The 18774-nt window shown below is 41.1% G+C and overlaps 1 long non-coding RNA gene across 1 annotated transcript; it reads right to left on the reverse strand.

Annotated features, from left to right (window-relative positions):
* Positions 1 to 5308: 5308 nt before the first annotated feature.
* LOC106599197 (uncharacterized) lies at positions 5309 to 9020 on the reverse strand. The gene is made up of 2 exons (XR_001327375.2): positions 8664 to 9020; positions 5309 to 5989 (listed from the first exon to the last, which is right to left on the reverse strand). It is a non-coding gene; the product is annotated as an uncharacterized lncRNA (long non-coding RNA).
* Between the last annotated feature and the right edge of the window lie 9754 nt (positions 9021 to 18774).

Here is an 18774-nt window from a genome sequence, read left to right on the forward strand (position 1 = left end):
TTCAGTGATGCTTTATTTGTCCTAATGCAATACTCATTTTAAACTATGTATTTAAACTATGTCACGCCCTGACCTGAGAGCCATTTTCTCTGTTTGGTTAGGTCAGGGTGTGATATGGGGTGGGCATTCTATGTCATATTTCTTTGTTTGGCCGAGTATGGTTCCTAATTAGAGGCAGCTGTCTATCGTTGTCTCTGATTGGGAATCATACTTAGGCAGCCCTTTTTCCCACCTTCAGTTGTGGGATCTTGTTTTTGTACAGCTCTGTGTAAGCCTGTTCGTATTCCTTTTCATTAAATTAAATCAAATTTATTTATATAGCCCTTCTTACATCAGCTGATATCTCAAAGTGCTGTACAGAAACCCAGCCTAAAACCCCAAACAGCAAGCAATGCAGGTGTAGAAGCACCTTATTTTGTTTAGTGTACCGAGTTAAATAAAAGTAAACATGAGCACTTTCCACGCTGCACCTTGGTCTCCTCTTTACGACGATCGTTACTGAAGATCCCACCACCAAAGGACCAAGCAGCGTGGTCAGGAGCAATGGACCTGGGAAGACATCCTGGACGTGGGAGGAGGTCCAGGCCGGATGGGATCGCCTCCCATGGGAACAGGTGGAGGCAGCAAGAGCAGAGCGGCGACGAGATGAGGAACTAGCATGGCAATGACGGAAACACGAGAGGCAGCCCCAAAAATATTTTGTAGGGGGGGCACACGGGGAGATTGACTAAGTCTGGGTGGAGACCTGAGCCAACTCCCCGTGCTTACCGTGGGGAGCGAGTGACCGAGCAAGCACCGTGTTATGCGGTGATGCGCACTGTCGCCAGTGCGCATTCACAGCCCGGTGCGCTCTGTGAATGCGCCCTGCATTTGCCGGGCTAGAGTGAGCAGTCGGCCAGGAAAGGTGGTGCCAGCTCAGCGCTCCTGGTCTCCTGTACTTCTCCTCGGTCCAGGATATCCTGAACCGGCTCCACGCACTGTGTCGCCAGTGCGCATTCACAGCCCAGTGCGTCCTGTGCCAGCGCCCCGCATTTGCCGGGCGAAAGTAAGCATCCAGCCAGGACGGGTTGTGCCAGCTCTACGCTCGAGACCTCCAGTGCGCCTCCACGGCCCAGTATAGCGTGTGCCTGCCCCACGTACCCGGCCTCCAGTGAGTCTCTCCAGTCTGGTACGCCCAGGGGCGAAAATCTGATATCAACTTTGGAGGGGACAATTACATGAAATTCTCAAGAGCAATTCCTGAGGGGGACACCAAAAGTAGTGCTGTAACACATAGCCTACATTGTAATGTGGTAAATGTATATTGAGGAACCAAAGAAATAAGGTGTTTGCCGTACTCTAACTACCGGTACCCAAAACTACACAACTAATCACAACAGCAATACCATTGCCTTTAACAAATCTTAGTTCAGTCACCAGTTTAAGTTGAGAGTGGGGGTATCCATGGCATTTTCCAATTATGTTCCTATTTTACAAGTCAAAAAAATTGAGAACCTTTCATAATGTTGCCAAACAAAGACTCAACAAACTTACCTGAGACTCCCTGTCTCTGCCAGTCTGTCCCTGCATATCTGTCCCCAACTCTGCTGTCTGTGTGCCATCTGTTGCCTGCTCTGCCTAATGACATCATTGTGAAACATTTCCATTAGAATTTCATTTCTTATGAACATTTTATCAACTAGTCTTTGAGATATTAGGCTACTAGGGTTCTTACTTTGCGTTTTGGTGTACTGAAAAATACTCTGATGTCCGTCTTTTATTTTTCTGCCATTTTTCTACCTGGCTGGCTGGCTACACACACACACAGTGTGTAGGTTATTTACAGTAGGAGATGGGCTTCTATCATATCTTTTATCATTCTATTTGGGCTTCGATCTAAAAGGTAGCTAGCAAATGTGAAACGGATTAAAATGACAAGAGTTGACAGCTGTATGAGTTCACTATTTACACAACATATGCTGCAACCTTTTGTAATTTTAATAGTTTGTTTCATATTGGCTGGCTTCCAACAATAGCTGAATTTGCAAAGCTAGCGAGCACCAATTCCGTTTCTGTGGTGTTTGCTATAATCTTTGCTACCCGGGTTAAATAAAGGTGAAATAAAATAAATAAAAGTTCCCTTGCGACAATTTAGCTTTTGCAACTAGACCATTAAATATATTTAAGACAATGGTAGAAGAGTGTAGTTCTGTTCAGTTTGGACTTCAACCTTATCGCAGGGACTATTAAGGGGACTATTAAGCACTAACTTACATCATCTGCATGCTGATCTTGGAATAAATTGACGATAGCAAAGATTCCATCTTTGACGAGGCCACATAAATGGAATAGGTACTAGCTAGCTTAATAGTTAATATTTGCGCGCTAGCTCTGCATATTCAGCTAGTGTGTGCGCGCGATTGACTGGATTAACCTCACTTCAGTTACGTTCATTGAGTGCCTTTCAGACAGTAGATACGACCCCTCTGTTACCTTGCCAACTAAGGAACTGGCAGTGGATCAAAACATCGTGAGTCAAAGGGTGGTGGGGGGGGGTCGCAATCTTTTGAAACTTAAAAATGCGCTATTAAGTGTCTATAATCAGCACAATTGCTTTCATTGCGTATTATTAATATTATTTAAATTACATAGTTACGTTTATGTGATATATTGGGGGGGACAAATCATATTTTTCCAAGATGGAGGGGTCGTGTGTCCCCCGGGATTTCCGCCCCTGCCTATGCCTGCTCCACGGTCCCGGCCTCCAGTGCGTCTCTCCAGCCTGGTACGCCCCGAGGCAGCTCCACGCACCAGGCTGTCAGTACGTCTCCTCAGTCTGGTGAGACCCGTTCCGGCTCCACATACGAAGCCTCCAGTGATGATCCATGGTCCGACGCCTCCAGTGATAATCCGTGGCATAAAGCCTGCAGTGATGATCCATGGCCCGGAGCCTGTAGGGATAATCTATGGCAAGAAGCCTGTAGGGATGATTCATGGCCCGGAGCCTGTAGGGATGATCCATGGTCCGGAGCCAATCCGCGGTCCGGTGATACAAAAGCGGAGAGATAAGCGGGCGGAGCGGGGGCTACGCCCTGAACCAGAGCCGCCACCATGGGTAGATGCCCACCCGGACCCTCCCCTATAGGTTCAGGTTTACGGCCGGGAGTCCGCACCTTTGGGGGGGGGGTGTACTGTCACGCCCTGACCTGAGAAAGACGTTTCTCTCTGTTTGGTTAGGTCAGGGTGTGATATGGGGTGGGCATTCTATGTCATATTTCTTTGTTTGGCCGAGTATGGTTCCTAATTAGAGGCAGCTGTCTATCGTTGTCTCTGATTGGGAATCATACTTAGGCAGCCCTTTTTCCCACCTTCAGTTGTGGGATCTTGTTTTTGTACAGCTCTGTGTAAGCCTGCCGAACATAACGTTCGTTTTCCTTTGTTATTTTTAGTGTTCTGAGTTAAAAGTAAACATGAGCACTTTCCACACTGCACCCTTGTCTCCTCCTTACGACGATCTTTACAAACTATGGAAAATTCTTCCCTCTTATCAAGTCAGGGCTTTGGAACAAAATGTCCTGCATCAGTCCAGCACTGTTGATGCTGGTTTTTTTTCATCCTCTTGAAAATGCACTCAGTAAATGTACTGGAATGATCATGTCTTACTTAAAGGTTGACACTAAGGAACAAAGTTCAATGGGCTTAACATCTAAACCTTGAAATGGGTGACTGACTGGAAAAACAACTGTCACTGGAGGATGAGAATGAGATGAATACTGTAAATTAGACCAGTGTTAACAATCTGCCTGTTTAAAAACATTCCAGAACTATGTAAACAGTTCCATGATACAAGCGTGCTAATCAGAGGACAAGAGAGCATCTCATTACAAAACAAAATAGTACTTATTAATGCAGTCAATGAACACTTGATATTTATCCGTGTCAATTCTATGTCAAACTGCTGTAAGTATCTGAGACAAATTGGTTGCGGTGCTTTCTCTGGCAATTGTTCAAAAGATTCAGCAATTGTACAATGGCAATGATGCATTATTACCGACTGGGCACAGACGTCCTTTCAATGTCTAGTTTTGATTTACATTTGGTTGAGTTGTCAACTGACAGTGAATTCAACAAATGTCACCATGTCATTGGATTTAGTGTAAAAGTTGGGTGAAAAAAGACAAAATGCACTTATGACTTTTACAAATCCAGTCAGTTTTCCACGTTGATTCAAAGTCATCACATGTCCCTGCATATTTATGTAGTAAGGCTAGGTTCGACATTCAACACAAATACAGAAGTTAGACATAGGGATTTACAAGAAGTCACGTGATTTTCAGGAAATTGTAGACAGAAAAGAGAAACTGATATGATGCCAAATAAATGGTATCTGGGACAGTTTTTATTCACTGTGCTTGTTGAGACAAAGACTTTCACATGGTACATACTTTTCCACTGAGGTATTATTTGACCCAGTTAGATTCTTCTCACCGTGTTGTTGGTACATGTTGCATTCAGAATGACAGCACACAAAGACCCAAATGGGAGGGAACAAACCCCAAACTCACTTTACTTACCATTTGTATTTTGAGTAAATTATATCTTCAAGGTGTTGTCTTTAATTAACTATACTGCAGTCTGTTTCCTCTCAAGGTTTCTTCTCTTGCCCTGTTTTTTAGGAGCATCTAAAATTAATGTGTGTAAAAATACAACACCAGCATAAAGACAGAAAGTGTGCAAGAAAAGATAGATGGGACTTTGTGACTTAAGTAACAAACCAGTTATATTAGTCATCACATCTTCTCAACCATCTCATGGCAGGTTTAGACTCAACTGTTTCTGGCTGCTGACCAACTGATTACAGCAGCACTGCCTGTGGTGTTGACCTTTTTCCACTTTCACTGTTCATAAGATATTAGTCATACTCAAGAGGGGAAAAAAACAAATACAGGAAATACTTGTGTGTGTGTGTGTGTGTGTGTGTCCTGCCCGCAGTACACTTTTCCAAGGTGTGTGGATGCGGACTCAGAGCGAACGTTTTATGCATTCAGAAAATGTTTTCAAAGTTGAAACTCATTTACTGCATTTCTATACAATTAAAACATGTTAAAATGCCATTTGAAGAAGAGCAAAAACAAGCAGAAATTACCCCAGCAGTTATCCCCTTGGCTGCTTTAGATTCATTAACCGCAGTCGATCTGCAAACACATAGCCTATTTGAAAGATTAGTGGAATCTGTGTGGGTAGCTGGACAGGTAGGATGACTGACAGTGAGGGTGAACAGGTGGTCACGGGTCAGGTGACAGAGGAATGGATGAGACTGAGGCAGGAATTCCTTTAACCATAAAGTGGTATATTTACTGGGTAGTCTGTGCTGCATAACAAAGGAAATAGAATAACGTGTATCCAATCAAATCCATCATCACAAAGATCTAATCATAACAATCATTCATTATTAACATCATTTAGGGAATTCAACAATCCAGTTCATTACGTCAATAGGAATCATCGGTGAGTAATTTAGGCTCGTAACTATTTATCATAAATCATGAAAGAATACAAACAGTGATCGGTTATTCAATCTATAATCGCCATTAGTTGGATATCAGAGCCGATCAGTTCAACAAACAATTACTTTCTTATTTCACCCTTTCAAGTGTCTTCATGTGTACATGGAATTTCATTACATATTAACCATACCAATTGCATAATTGACCTATTATGATCCGTAGGGCCGGAATCATTGACCAGTCACATTACACAAAATGTTTGAAGCGTGCGCTCCAAGCCGGGCTCTGCGATAATAACTTCAAACAACAACTGATGGCCCACTCTCCCGATCGCAACAGATAGTTCAGATGAATGTTCAGATGATAGGGAACAGAGTCGGTGGATTCATGGACGCACAGAACTTCTGGATTTGACAGAGTGAAGGAAGAGAAAGCAGCGCGATCAGGCGATGGTGATTTCCTCCTTTTATGGAGTGGAGATCTGTCGGACATTTCCACCTGACCTAAGAGTAAGTGGCAATGAATTAAATGATTATTCCACCAACTCCATGGGCTTTTTCTACACTATTAGCTATACAATTGTAATGTTATACCTCTGAAAGGGGTGAAATAACAGAAATGATTCGCTCTGAGAAAATATTTGTGCTGACACGTCAGTGACTAAACAAAAACGTATGACATTTTGAGAACTGTATTGTTTGCATTGTAATGTATGCCGAGGCCTATAGGGAAGATAGGCCATGTGGAGATGTTCATTTTAAAACACATCTTAAGTTTTTAAGTTCCTAACTTGTTTGATAAGATTAGTACAGATTTTCTCAGGGGACCCCACGTGCCCCGACCCCAAGTTTGGGAACCACTGTATTAACCTCTCTCTCTGCTTGCTTCCTCTCTCTCTGTTTCCTCCTGTATGCATTGCAGCTTTCCGGCCTCACCACTGAGCGCCACATCACTGTCTGTCTCAGTAGCCTACTCTCTGAAGCGAAGTTATAATGAGGACTTAGTAGCTTATTTTTTGCTCCTGTAAAGGTAGGCCCCCGTTTAACGTTAGCTTCTTACTTCATCCTTCTAGCTGGCAAAGCAGCCTAATACTAACAAGAGGCAGAGCCCTTCAAAGTTACTGCAATAGAAGTCTCTGCCGACAGGTATCCACTGACTGACATATCTACACTGAACAAAACGCAACAATGGTCCCATGTTTCATGAGCTGAAATAAAAGAACCCAGACATTTTCCATATGCACAAAAAGTGTATTTCTCTCAAATTTTGTGCACAAACTTGTTTACATCCATGTTAGTGAGCATTTCTCCTTTGCCAAGATAATCCATCCACCTGACAGGTGTGGCATATGAAGAAGCTGATTAAACAGTATGATCATTACACAGGTGCACCTTGTGCTGGGGACAATAAAAGGCCACTCTAAAATGTGCAGTGTCATCACACAACAAGTTTTGAGGGAGCTTGGAATTGACATGCTGACTGCAGGAATGTCCACCAGAGCTGTTGCCAAAGAACTGAATGTTAATTTCTCTACCATAAGCCACCTGCAACGTCGTTTTTAGAGAATTTGGCAGTACATACAACGTTTTCTGATGTCAACATTGTGAACAAAGTGCCCCATGGTGTCGGTGGGGTTATGGTTGGGCATGCATAAGCTACGGACAACAAACACAATTGCATTTTATCGACAGCAATTTGAATGCACAGAGATACCATGACGAGATCCTGGCTCATTGTCGTGCCATTCATCGACGTGTACGACAGCGTGTTTACAGTTCCCGCCAACATCCAGCAACTTCACATAGCCATTGAAGAGGAGTGGGACAACATTCCACAGGCCACAATCAACAGCCTGATCAACTCTATGCTAATCCATGAAGCAAATGGTGGTCACACCAGATATTGACTGGTTTTCTGATCCACGCCCCTACCTTTTTTTTAAGGCATCTGTGACCGACAGATGAATGTCTGTATTCCCAGTCATGTGAAATCCATAGATTAGGCCTTAATGAATTTATTTCAATTGACTGATTTCGTTATAGGAACTGTAACTCTTAAATTGTTGCATGTTGCGTCTATATTTTTGTTCAGTATATAAGCAACTATTTACCAGTTGTGCACTCATTCTCCAAGAGTCGTTTTTTGTTTGTTTGGAGGATATGGCTAGACAATGCAGGAGTCACAGAACGGTTTTAAAACGACCTTTTGTCTGACAAAAAAAACACACTATCAGCAGAGCCGAGCGGTGGTATTACATTTTATGTCTCAGGCCCTCGGTCTGTGCCACGAGAGGACGTGGTTAGTCTTTTGAGAGAGTGGTGAATGTGCTACTAAAAAGACAAATCAGGGGGAGCAGGTGAACATAACGAACAAACCACTGTTCATGATTCCACTCGTTCACGAATAGGCAGGTTGAATAGAACAGTCAGATCTAGAATATAAGCGTTCTGAGCTTTGATCAACGCTGGGAGCAATATTTAGATGTTGACACGTAATTGATTTTCTTTATTGTGTACAAAATATATATTTTTTTATTATTATTATTTTATTTCTAATTAGAAAAAAATAGCCGATGTTCGGACCTTGGTGTCCTCATATGTAGTTTCGGACATGTGCAGAATGAAAGCCCACAAACACCCAAATGGATGGTAACAAACCGCAATCTCGCTTTCCCGACCCTCTGGGTCATAGACTGCCTTCCAGTGCTTGGAACCAAAATCATTTTCCAATTGTTTCTTTCTGAACAGAACCACAATCTTTTATTTCAGTTCCACTGTTCCGATCAGCAAAATACACTTCTGAACCAGTTCGAACCCCAAGAAAGTACCGGTTTTTATCGTTTCTTTCTGTTCCTTTTTAAACCTGTGATAAACAGTTTTTTACATTTAGCTCATTAAATGACTTGACCAATCAGTGCGGATAGAGCAGGCAAAATAGTTGCTTTATATGCATGATGGACAGACAAGTGTAGCCTATGACAGAAGTGTTGCTGGTAGGGAGAGAGCGAGAAGCAGACTTGAAGCGCTGGGCATCTTATGAAATACATGAAGTGAATTAGGTCCACATAATTATACCCAGAAGGAGCAGCTTCTATGAAGGAACGTTGAATGTCCTGTGAGCTAGCAAGCTAACAAGCTTGTGTGTGCAGAGGGCACCAGAATTAAAAACATGTCTTACCTTTTTGTAGTTAAGAAATCCAACGTGAAACGTGATAACTAGGCCTATAGATCCTTAACTAGCATTGAAAAAGGTTTAGACTCAACTGTTTCTGTCTGCTGACCAACTGATTATTTTGCCTCATATTTGTACAGCAGCACTGCCTGTGGTGTTAACCTTTTTCACTTTCACTGTTCATGATGAGATATTATGTCCATAGTATGTCCATTCTCAAGAGAACCAAGTTTTATCAAAACTGTGTGAGAGAGAGAGAGTTTGTCATAATAAACCTGATCTGCTAAATTATTACCATAACTTAGATATAAAGTAAAGTATAAGACTGGCTTCCTGTTGACAGTCTTGAACTCATACATCCAATACAAACCATAAAAGGAGTGACATCGCCACCTGTGGGTGGAGAATGAGAAAAAGCGCCTTGTCCACCATTTCTATTTGTGTGTGTGGTGTTTCTGAGTGCATAAATGCTTAAGTTGTGTATGTGCGTGTGTTCGTGTGTGTCTATGTGTCCATGTGCCCGATTTGGTTGAGGGGCCCCCCACCTCGCAGTAAAGTTAATTTTCTGCAATGTTACAGATTTTGTCATAGGGCGTAGAGAAAATGTTGCAGTTTTAAAGCAAGTTTCCTGCAATTCAACACATTTTGCCATGGAGCGGAGAGAAAAAATGTGCAGTTTTACAGAACGTTTTCTGCAGTTCTACTCATTTTATCATGAGGTATAGTGAAAATGTTACTGTTTTAAAGGCATAGTGCATGCAAAAATGTGATTTGTCTGTGTTTTATGTAAATTTCCACACTGAGGTTGGAATATTACTGTGAAATTGTGAAGTTTTCCCTTCCCTAGTCAGACCACTCTCAGACAGTCTTACCAAAATTCTTGCTTGAGAAATGCTTTTTGTTTGTTAAGAAGCTATTTTTATTTATTTATGTCAATTTCTATTGAAAACAATCTCAGTAAGGTACTTAAAGTTGAAGTCGGGAAATTACATACACCTCAGCCAAATATATTTAAACTCAGTTTTTCACAATTCCTGACATTTAATCCTAGTAAGAATTCCCTGTCTTATGTCAGTTAGGATCACCACTTTATTTTAACAATGTGAAATGTCAGAATAATAGTAGAGATAATGATTTATTTCAGCTTTTATCACATTCCCTGTGGGTCAGAAGTTTACATACACTCAATTAGTATTTGGTAGCATTGCCTTTCATTTTTTTTTACTTGGGTCAAACGTTATGGGTAGCCTTCCACCAGCTTCCCACAATAAGTTGGGTGAATTTTGGCCTATTCCTCCTGACAGAGCTGGTATAACTGAGTCAGGTTTGCAGCCCTCCTTGCTCGCGCACGCCTTTTCAGTTCTGCCCACAAATTTTCTATGGGATTGAGGTCAGGGCTTTGTGATGGCCACTCCAATACCTTAACTTTGTTGTCCTTAAGCCATTTTGCCACAACTTTGGAAGTATGCTTGGGTCATTGTCCATTTGGAAGACCCATTTGCGACCAAGCTTTAACTTCCTGACTGATGTCTTGAGATTCTGCTTCAATATAGCCACAATTTTCCCGCCTCATGATGCCATCTATTTTGTGAAGTGCACCAGTCCCTCCTGCAGCAAAGCACCTCCACAACATGATGCTGCCACCCCCGTGCTTCACGGTTGAGATGGGGTTCTTCGGCTTGCAAGCCTCCCCCTTTTTCCTCCAAACATAATGATGGTCATTATGGCCAAACAGTTCTATTGTTGTTTCATCAGACCAAAGGACATTTCTCCAAAAAGTACGATCTTTGTCCAAAAAGTACGTACCTTCAGGCGTTTGGAAATTGCTCCCAAGGATGAACCAGACTTGTGGAGGTCTACAATTTTTTTTTCTGAGGTCTTGGCTGATTTCTTTCGATTTTCCCATGATGTCAAGCAAAGGGGCACTGAATTTGAAGGTAGGCCTTGAAATACATCATAGGTACACCTCCAATTGACTCAAATGATGTCAATTAACCTATCGGAAGCTTCTAAAGCCATGTCATCTTTTTATGGAATTTTCTAAGCTGTTTAAAGGCACAGTCAACTTAGTGTATGTAAACTTCTGACCACTGTAATTGTGATACAATGAATTATAAATGAAAAAATCTGTCTGTCAACAATTGTTGGAAAAATTACTTGTGTCATGCACAAAGTAGATGTTCTTCCCGACTTGCCCAAACTGTAGGTTTTTAACAAGAAATTGTGAGTGGTTGAAAAACAAGTTTTAATGACTCCAACCTAAGTGTATGTAAACTTTTGACTTCAACTGTAATTGTTACCCAGAAATGATATCGAGATAAAAAGAGCTGCATTGGACCTCTAAAGCAGGTTTTCTGTAATTCTACTAATTATGCCATGGGGTAAAAAAAAATTATAAAAAGTTTTACAGCTAATTTACAGCAATTACCTATTTTGCCTTGGGGTGGAAAGAAATGTTAGCAGTTTAGAAGCTAATTTCCTGCAATTCGACACATGTTGTAATTACTTATGCCTTGTTAATATGTAATCTGAGTGAGAATGACTAACAAAATCAATCGGGTCCCTGGAGGTCAAATGGGAAAAAGTCTCCTCTCTCCTGTGTGACACGGAAAACAAAAAGTGGTTGAGTGATCGAGGAGAGTGTCACTTCATTAGTAGGCGAACAAAGGAGTTTGCACCCATCATCAATTACCTACTTTGACAGAGGATGCACAAGAGTATCCTGGCAGCGGTAAGCGTGGAAATGTTTTAATATTGTCACAGGGGTCGTGAAATGGAGACCAAGACGCAGCGTGGATAGTGCTCATTCTTAATTCTTTAATGAAACCACTTGACAAAACAGGAAACGACCAACAACAGTCCCGTCATGTACTAAGACTAAAACGGAAAACAACTACCCACAAAACCCAAAGGAAAACAGGCTGCCTAAGTATGGCTTCCAATCAGAGACAACGAAAGACACCTGCCTCTGAACATGGAAAACAAAACATAGAAATAGAATACTAGAAAACCCCCACATATAAACAGAAAACTCAAAACCACCCAACACAACCACCTGTCACGCCCTGACCACTCTACTATGGCAAATTACCTCTTATAAGGGTCAGGACGTGACAAATATCTGCCACACTCGCTTTGAATCAGCTGTTGTTTTCTCAAAGGAGAAAGCATTACACTACTTATCCTTTCATCTATAAAATGTCTTGCACAAGTATTTTAATTTTTTTCTTTATCACTTTACACATTTATTTTGGGATCTATTTTTTACATTTTAGCAGACACTCTTATCCAGAGCAACTTACAGTAGTGAATACATACATTTCATGCATTTTTTTTAGGTACTGGCCCCCCGTGGGAATCGAACCCACAACCCTGGCGTTGCACACACCATGCTGGCGTTGCAAATACCATGCTCTACCAACTGAGCCACAGGGAAGACCACAGGGAGCCACCCCCGTAAACGTAATACGTCTGAGTGGAAAAGGAGTCTCATTTCATATGAGTTAATTTTCCTCCTTTCCTCTCCTCATCCCCACTTCTGGATTATCTTTGACCTTTTTCAAAAACAGGCGAGGAGAGGACGTAGGAGAGAGGCGATAGGAGTCGAGCAAATTCAACTGAGATTCTCCCCATGACCTCCCCATTACTCCATTATGTTACCTGCTTGGAGTTGGATGGAGGGAGAGAAGACTATTTGGTTATGAGATGTACTACTGAAAAAGGCATGAAAAAAGCAAAGCATAATTCCATCAAATTAATTCAATATTGAACTTTAACAGCCTGTTATATTCAATGAAGTGACCTTTAATATAGGCCATATGGAGAATGTTCCTCGGTGCACCCTCTGCTCTGTGACTTCTAGGAAGATTTGAATCGACTTACCCGCAAAATGTCTCCAAGATTTCCCATCATTGTGAAGCCCTAGTTATACTGTTGGTTTGTCAAAATAATTTCAGAAGATTATTATTTATTTCATGTGATTAGTGATTAATTTACGTCTGTCCCTCATTTTAAGGTCAACCCTGTTACGTGAACTGAATTCTCGTTTTAATATGGTGAAACTATTCCTTTCAACAACAACAAAAAACAAAAAAATCTAATAGTCATATCACAGTGTGAAAGCAGGTGAGCTGGTGGTACATCGGGCTGGATGTGTCAATGTGGAGTTCATACATGCATAATCTATGAGCAGAATTACTGTTTTACCTCAATTAGCCACGTAATCCCTAGTTTGAAAGCCACTGTTTTTTGCTAGCTCTGCTGTGGCATTTTCCCTACATTTCCCCCCACGTGGGCCAGCCCCCTAGCAATTCGAGTTCCAGCCAATGACATCGAGCCCCCCACCAACTAGCAAGAATAACACAACGCAGAGTGAGAGAGAGAGAGCAATGACATGGTGCATATATCTGAACATATGTGACTTGCTCTATCATAATCAGTCACATTGACCCTAAAACACATTTAGATTTGTATACACTGCTGGAAAGAGGAAATTCTTAGCTTCAAAACAACGTACAACGTGTGCATGAACTGTTCATATTGAGCGCAGCATAGCTAGTTTCAATGGAGGTCTGTCTCCCTTATGAGCTGTTCAGAGAAAATCACCCCAGAAGTTTGTTGGTGGTTTTTAGCATGGCGCCAATTCCATTCTGCACGTCTCAGTGTATAAGACTTGTTATTTGGCATCACTTGTAGCTGACTTGCTACTCATTTAACAGTTGACAAGATAATGTGCTAGCTAGCTGGTGTTTGTGCTTGTGCTAGCCAGCTAAACAGCTAGTTAGCTAGCTTGTCAGTTGACTTGTCAAACTAACTTTAACTCCAATTACCATTTTACTCTTGTCAGTTTCGTTTTTAATCAACTGCCTTGCCATTTGACACTTTTCTGTGATGTTTTAAATAAACAATCAACTACAGCAGAGTACATTTCTCTTCCAGTTGACCTCCTTATAAGGGTGTAAAGCCTTATTTGAATATTTCTTAATGTGTCACATTATTGTGGTTTACAATGTGAAATCAATTCTCTGTTGGAAGCCTATTTGCAGGAAGATATACAGCAATTTTACATCACCCACACCTTGCATTAAGAATACTTGTCAGAGTAGGGAAGAAAATACAGTACATGAAGACTCCCTACACCATGTAAACTGGAAAAACTATCTCACTAACGGTTGCTATAAATCCAACCACTTACAGATTGGATTAGTTTAGAAATAAATACACCTTCCCTTTTGTCCTCAGAACAGCCTCAATTCGTCAGGGCATGGAATCTACAAGGTGTCGAAAGTGTTCCACAGGGATGCTGGCCCATGTTGACTCCAATGCTTCACACAGTTTTGTCAAGTTGGCTGGATGTCCTTTGGTGTGGTGGACCTTTTTTTTATACACACAGGAAACTGTTTAGCATGGAAAACCCAGCAGCCTTGTAGTTTTTGACACAAACCGGCGTGCCTGGCCTGGCACCTACTATCATACCCTGTTCAAAGGCAGGTAGCCTAGCGGTTAAGAGCATTGGGTCAGTAACCGTGAAAGGTTGCTGGTTTGAATCCCCGATCTGCCTAGGTAAAAAAAAAAATGTTGATATTCCCTTGAGCAAGGCACTTAACCCTAATTGCTCTGGATAAGAGCATCTGCTAAAATGTACTTAAATATTTTGTGATGCCCATTCACCCTCTGAATGGCACACACTCACAATCCATTTCTCAAGGCTTAAAAATCCTTCTTTAACTTGTCTCCTCCCCATCTACACTGATCGAAGTGGATTTAACAAGTGACATCAATAAGGGAACATAGCTTTCACCTGGATTCACTTGGTCAGTCTCTGTCATGGAAAGAGCATAATGTTTTATAGACTTAGTGTATACACATACACATACACATATTCCTCTTCTGTAACAGTCACTGAATGCTGTCTTTTCTCATTTAGCATTCGGCAGGATATACTGTAATCCCCTGGATAAGTAAGTGTTGTGTTGGGATGTGTTGTGACGTGACTATCACTAATGCGATGACTGTTATCTTATCAAGTCAATTACCTATGTTTAATTGATTATGTGATTAAATGAATCATGTAACAATTAACTCAGTAAGTTGGGGCACCACGGGAAAACGTATCTAAGAAGTAACTATCTCCCGAATTAAACTCTTATAAGATGTACAGTATTTCTACCTCATATCAGTCTCATTCGGAACGTCTTAATATTCTGTAAATCTGCACGAACCCTAGTCTACATGATGACTTAATTATTTATTTACTAACTAAATAAATCATCCCACAGAATTACATAAACACACACACAGGATAGATTATACGTTTATTTGTTTGAAACCTATCACTAGATGGTTTCATTTCAGAGAGACAAACAATCACATTTAGTTGCAAAATGAGATATCTCAGCCTCACTCTCAGAGAAAAAAGTAGCAATGCAAGGTTTTCACAGTCACATTTTTTAAATAACTGTACAAATTATACATTTGTGACATCAATATTTAAAAAAATATACACTGTATAATAATTTTTTTGCAATTCAGTAAAATGAGATCTGGGCTCTGGTCAAATGTAGTGCACTGTATAGGGAATATGATGCCATTTGGGATGATGCCTAACTAACCTAACACTATAGCATGACGCTAGATTGATGACGTGATTAATTTATATTTTAAATATACAAGATACGAACATTCCATTTTAACTAAACAATGGATATAGCATTTTCAAACCAAACCAATTGTAACATCTAAAATCTATGAATTAAACATATGAGGACAGTAATATTTTACACACACATTTCTTTTACCAGGTAAGTTGACTGAGAACACATTCTCATTTACAGCAACAACTTGGGGAATAGTTACAGGGGAGAGGAGGAATGAATGAGCCAATTGGAAGTTGGGGATGATTTGGTGACCGTGATGGTATGAGAGCCAGATTGGAAATTTAGGATACCCGTTTAACATCCCAGCCAAAAGACAGCACCCTACACAGGGCAATGTCCCCAATCACTGCCCTGGGGCATTGGGATATTTTTTTCAGACTAGAGGAAAGAGTGCCCCCTACTGGCCCTCCAACACCACTTCCAGCAGCATCTGGTCTCCGATCTAGCGACCAACCAGAACCAACCCTGCTCAGGCTGTATCACAACCAGCCGTGATTGGGAGTCCCATAGGGCGGTGCAAAATTGGCCCAGCGTCGTCCGGGTTTGGCAGGGGTAGGCTGTCATTGTAAATACGAAAGTGTTCTTAATTGACTTGCCTAGTTAAATAAAGGTAAAATAAAAAAGGTACCATAAGCATTCATTTCTGATAAAAAATGTTATTATATAGCATTTTGGGAATAAATTCAGTTCATGCTTCATTCATTTCACCCTCACCTCTGTTGTACGGTATTCCTAAAATTATACTTTGTTCGAGGGATTTATATGTTGCATTGCACATTCAGCACTCAACACAAATACGGAAGTTAGTGACTATGAATTTCATAGAATGAAATATAAAAAAGATAACAGTGTTACTGTCTGACACGATCTTGTCTCCTGCATACAGTACGGTACCTCTGTTTTGCTTCACCTACTGACATTGGGATTTACAAGAAGTCACATGATTTTCCTGTGGATATAGGTTAGACAATATATCCACAGGAAAGTAAAATGAAATCAAATTTTCAAAGCACTGGTAAATCATTAAGATTTCTATCACCTGAAGCATGCATAGAGCAATGTAAACACGTGCACGAGCTAGGCAAGTATGCATGCATATCGTGCATGTATTTTTTATCTTGTATGCATGCTTCAGGTGATAGAAATCTGAATGCATTACCAGTGCTTTGAAAAGTTGATGTAATTATACTTTCCTGTGGATATATTGTCTCACATCCCTACCACCAAAAGGACCAACCGCACAGGCAACCAGTAAGGTAAGATAAAATATAATTTTATTCAACATTCTGGCTTGTAGAGGTTGTGAGGAAACTTTCCTGATTCAAATGCTCATTTCTGCCTGACGTAGAATTCAATGTAATTCAACGTTGAGTTTCCAGGCAGTACATGACCCTAAGCATGATGGGATGTTTCTTGCTTAATTAACTCAGGAAACACACTTGTGTGGTAGCACCTGCTTTCAATATACTTTGTATCCCTCATTTACTCAAGTGTTTTCTTCATGTTGGCAGTTACCTGTACATCCAATACAAACCATAAAAGGAGAGACATCGCCACCTGTGGGTAGAGAATGAGAAAAGCGTCTTTCCACCATGAGTTTTAAACCATCCTATTTTTCCAGGTAAATTAAGAGATAAACCATTTCTGCTTGTTTGCATTTGAGTTTGTGTGTGTGTGTGTGTGTGTGTGTGTGTGTGTGTGTGTGTGTGTGTGTGTGTGTGTGTGTGTGTGTGTGTGTGTGTGTGTGTGTGTGTGTGTGTGTGTGTGTGTGTGTGTGTGTGTGTGTGTGTTTGTGTTTGTGTTTCTATACTGTATACTGTGTGTGAAAATATAAATAACTGCCATGGTGGCGTAGGCAGTGTAATCTGTACCCAGCAGGCTGGATCCCCACTGTGTGAGAGTCAGTGTATTGTTCCTGCAGCGCGTCAGATAACAACTCATTAACATACAGAATCATTTGGCTGCAAGAGACACTCTGCCATCCATCTGCACTGAGATGATAAATACACACACACATGCACACACACACTTACCCTGTCTTTTTGTCACTCTTTCTCTCTCTCGCGCGCTCTCTCTCTCATACACTCTTTTTAGACGGACAGTATGACTATAGTCTCCAGTTTGCTGGTAAATGTATGTTTGCAGTCCAGTCACAGAGCTAGTTATAGAGGTCACAGTCCAGTCACAGAGATAGTTATGGAGGTCACAGTCCAGTCACAGAGCTAGTTATAGAGGTTACAGTCCAGTCACAGAGATAGTTATGGAGGTCACAGTCCAGTCACATAGATAGTTATGGAGGTCACAGTCCAGTCACAGAGATAGTTATGGAGGTCACAGTTCAGTCACAGAGATAGTTATGGAGGTCACAGTCCAGTCATAGAGATAGTTATGGAGGTCACAGTCCAGTCATAGAGATAGTTATGGAGGTCACAGTCCAGTCACAGAGATAGTTATGGAGGTCACAGTCCAGTCATACAGATAGTTATGGAGGTCACAGTCCAGTCACAGAGATAGTTATGGAGGTCACAGTCCAGTCACAGAGATAGTTATGGAGGTCACAGTCCAGTCACAGAGATAGTTATGGAGGTCACAGTCCAGTCACAGAGATAGTTATGGAGGTCACAGTCCAGTCACAGAGATAGTTATGGAGGCCACAGTCCAGTCACAGAGATAGTTATGGAGGTCACAGTCCAGTCACAGAGATAGTTATGGAGGTCACAGTCCAGTCATAGCCGACTGTGGAATACTGGAGAGGTCCTAAAACACCCGGGTGTCTCCGCGTTCCTAGAAACACTGCACTTCGTTTTTGTGATGTGTGCAAGTGGAGCTGATGTCACAATAATTCATACAAAAACAGAAACATATTTTTACTGCAATATTATCATTAAGTAAAATGGTTGATACAGCGATTATACATTATATGTAGCGTTCATGCATTATTACTTTGTCTGTGGTTTACTTTTTGAATAACTCTCCATGGTGGTTGTGATTGTTTGGTAATGCTGCAGACAGTCTGCGAGTGTGGAGAATCTAAAAACTGTGAACCACTTTCACAATGGCAGGATATCCTGAAGGTCACTGAGCCATGCTGACCTTTGCAGGAAGTTGTCACTTGCTTAGAGGAAGTGAGGATTCCAGACTCGAGTGGGAGTGTTTTACATGCCTTGTGGGGGGTTATGGATTTACTTCACATTGCTAGGCACAGGGAGTGATTGGTCCATTTGAGATTAATTCAGATTTAAAATGTAAGAAGAAGTTGTTTTCAAATATTCCTAGAACACATTAGTTCCATAGTCTTAATTCTATATCGGCAATGATTCCTGAGAAATAAGTAAATAAAGAAAAATGCATAACAAAAATGTACAAATCTGTGTTATAAATATGATTGAAAAAATGGTCTGGTTTATAACACAATTGTCATGGTTTACAACACACATAAGGAATATTTTGTATGGCAGTAG

This window comes from Salmo salar, chromosome ssa03 (genome assembly GCF_905237065.1).
Source record: "Salmo salar chromosome ssa03, Ssal_v3.1, whole genome shotgun sequence".
In the NCBI taxonomy this organism is placed as follows: Eukaryota; Metazoa; Chordata; class Actinopteri; order Salmoniformes; family Salmonidae; genus Salmo; species Salmo salar.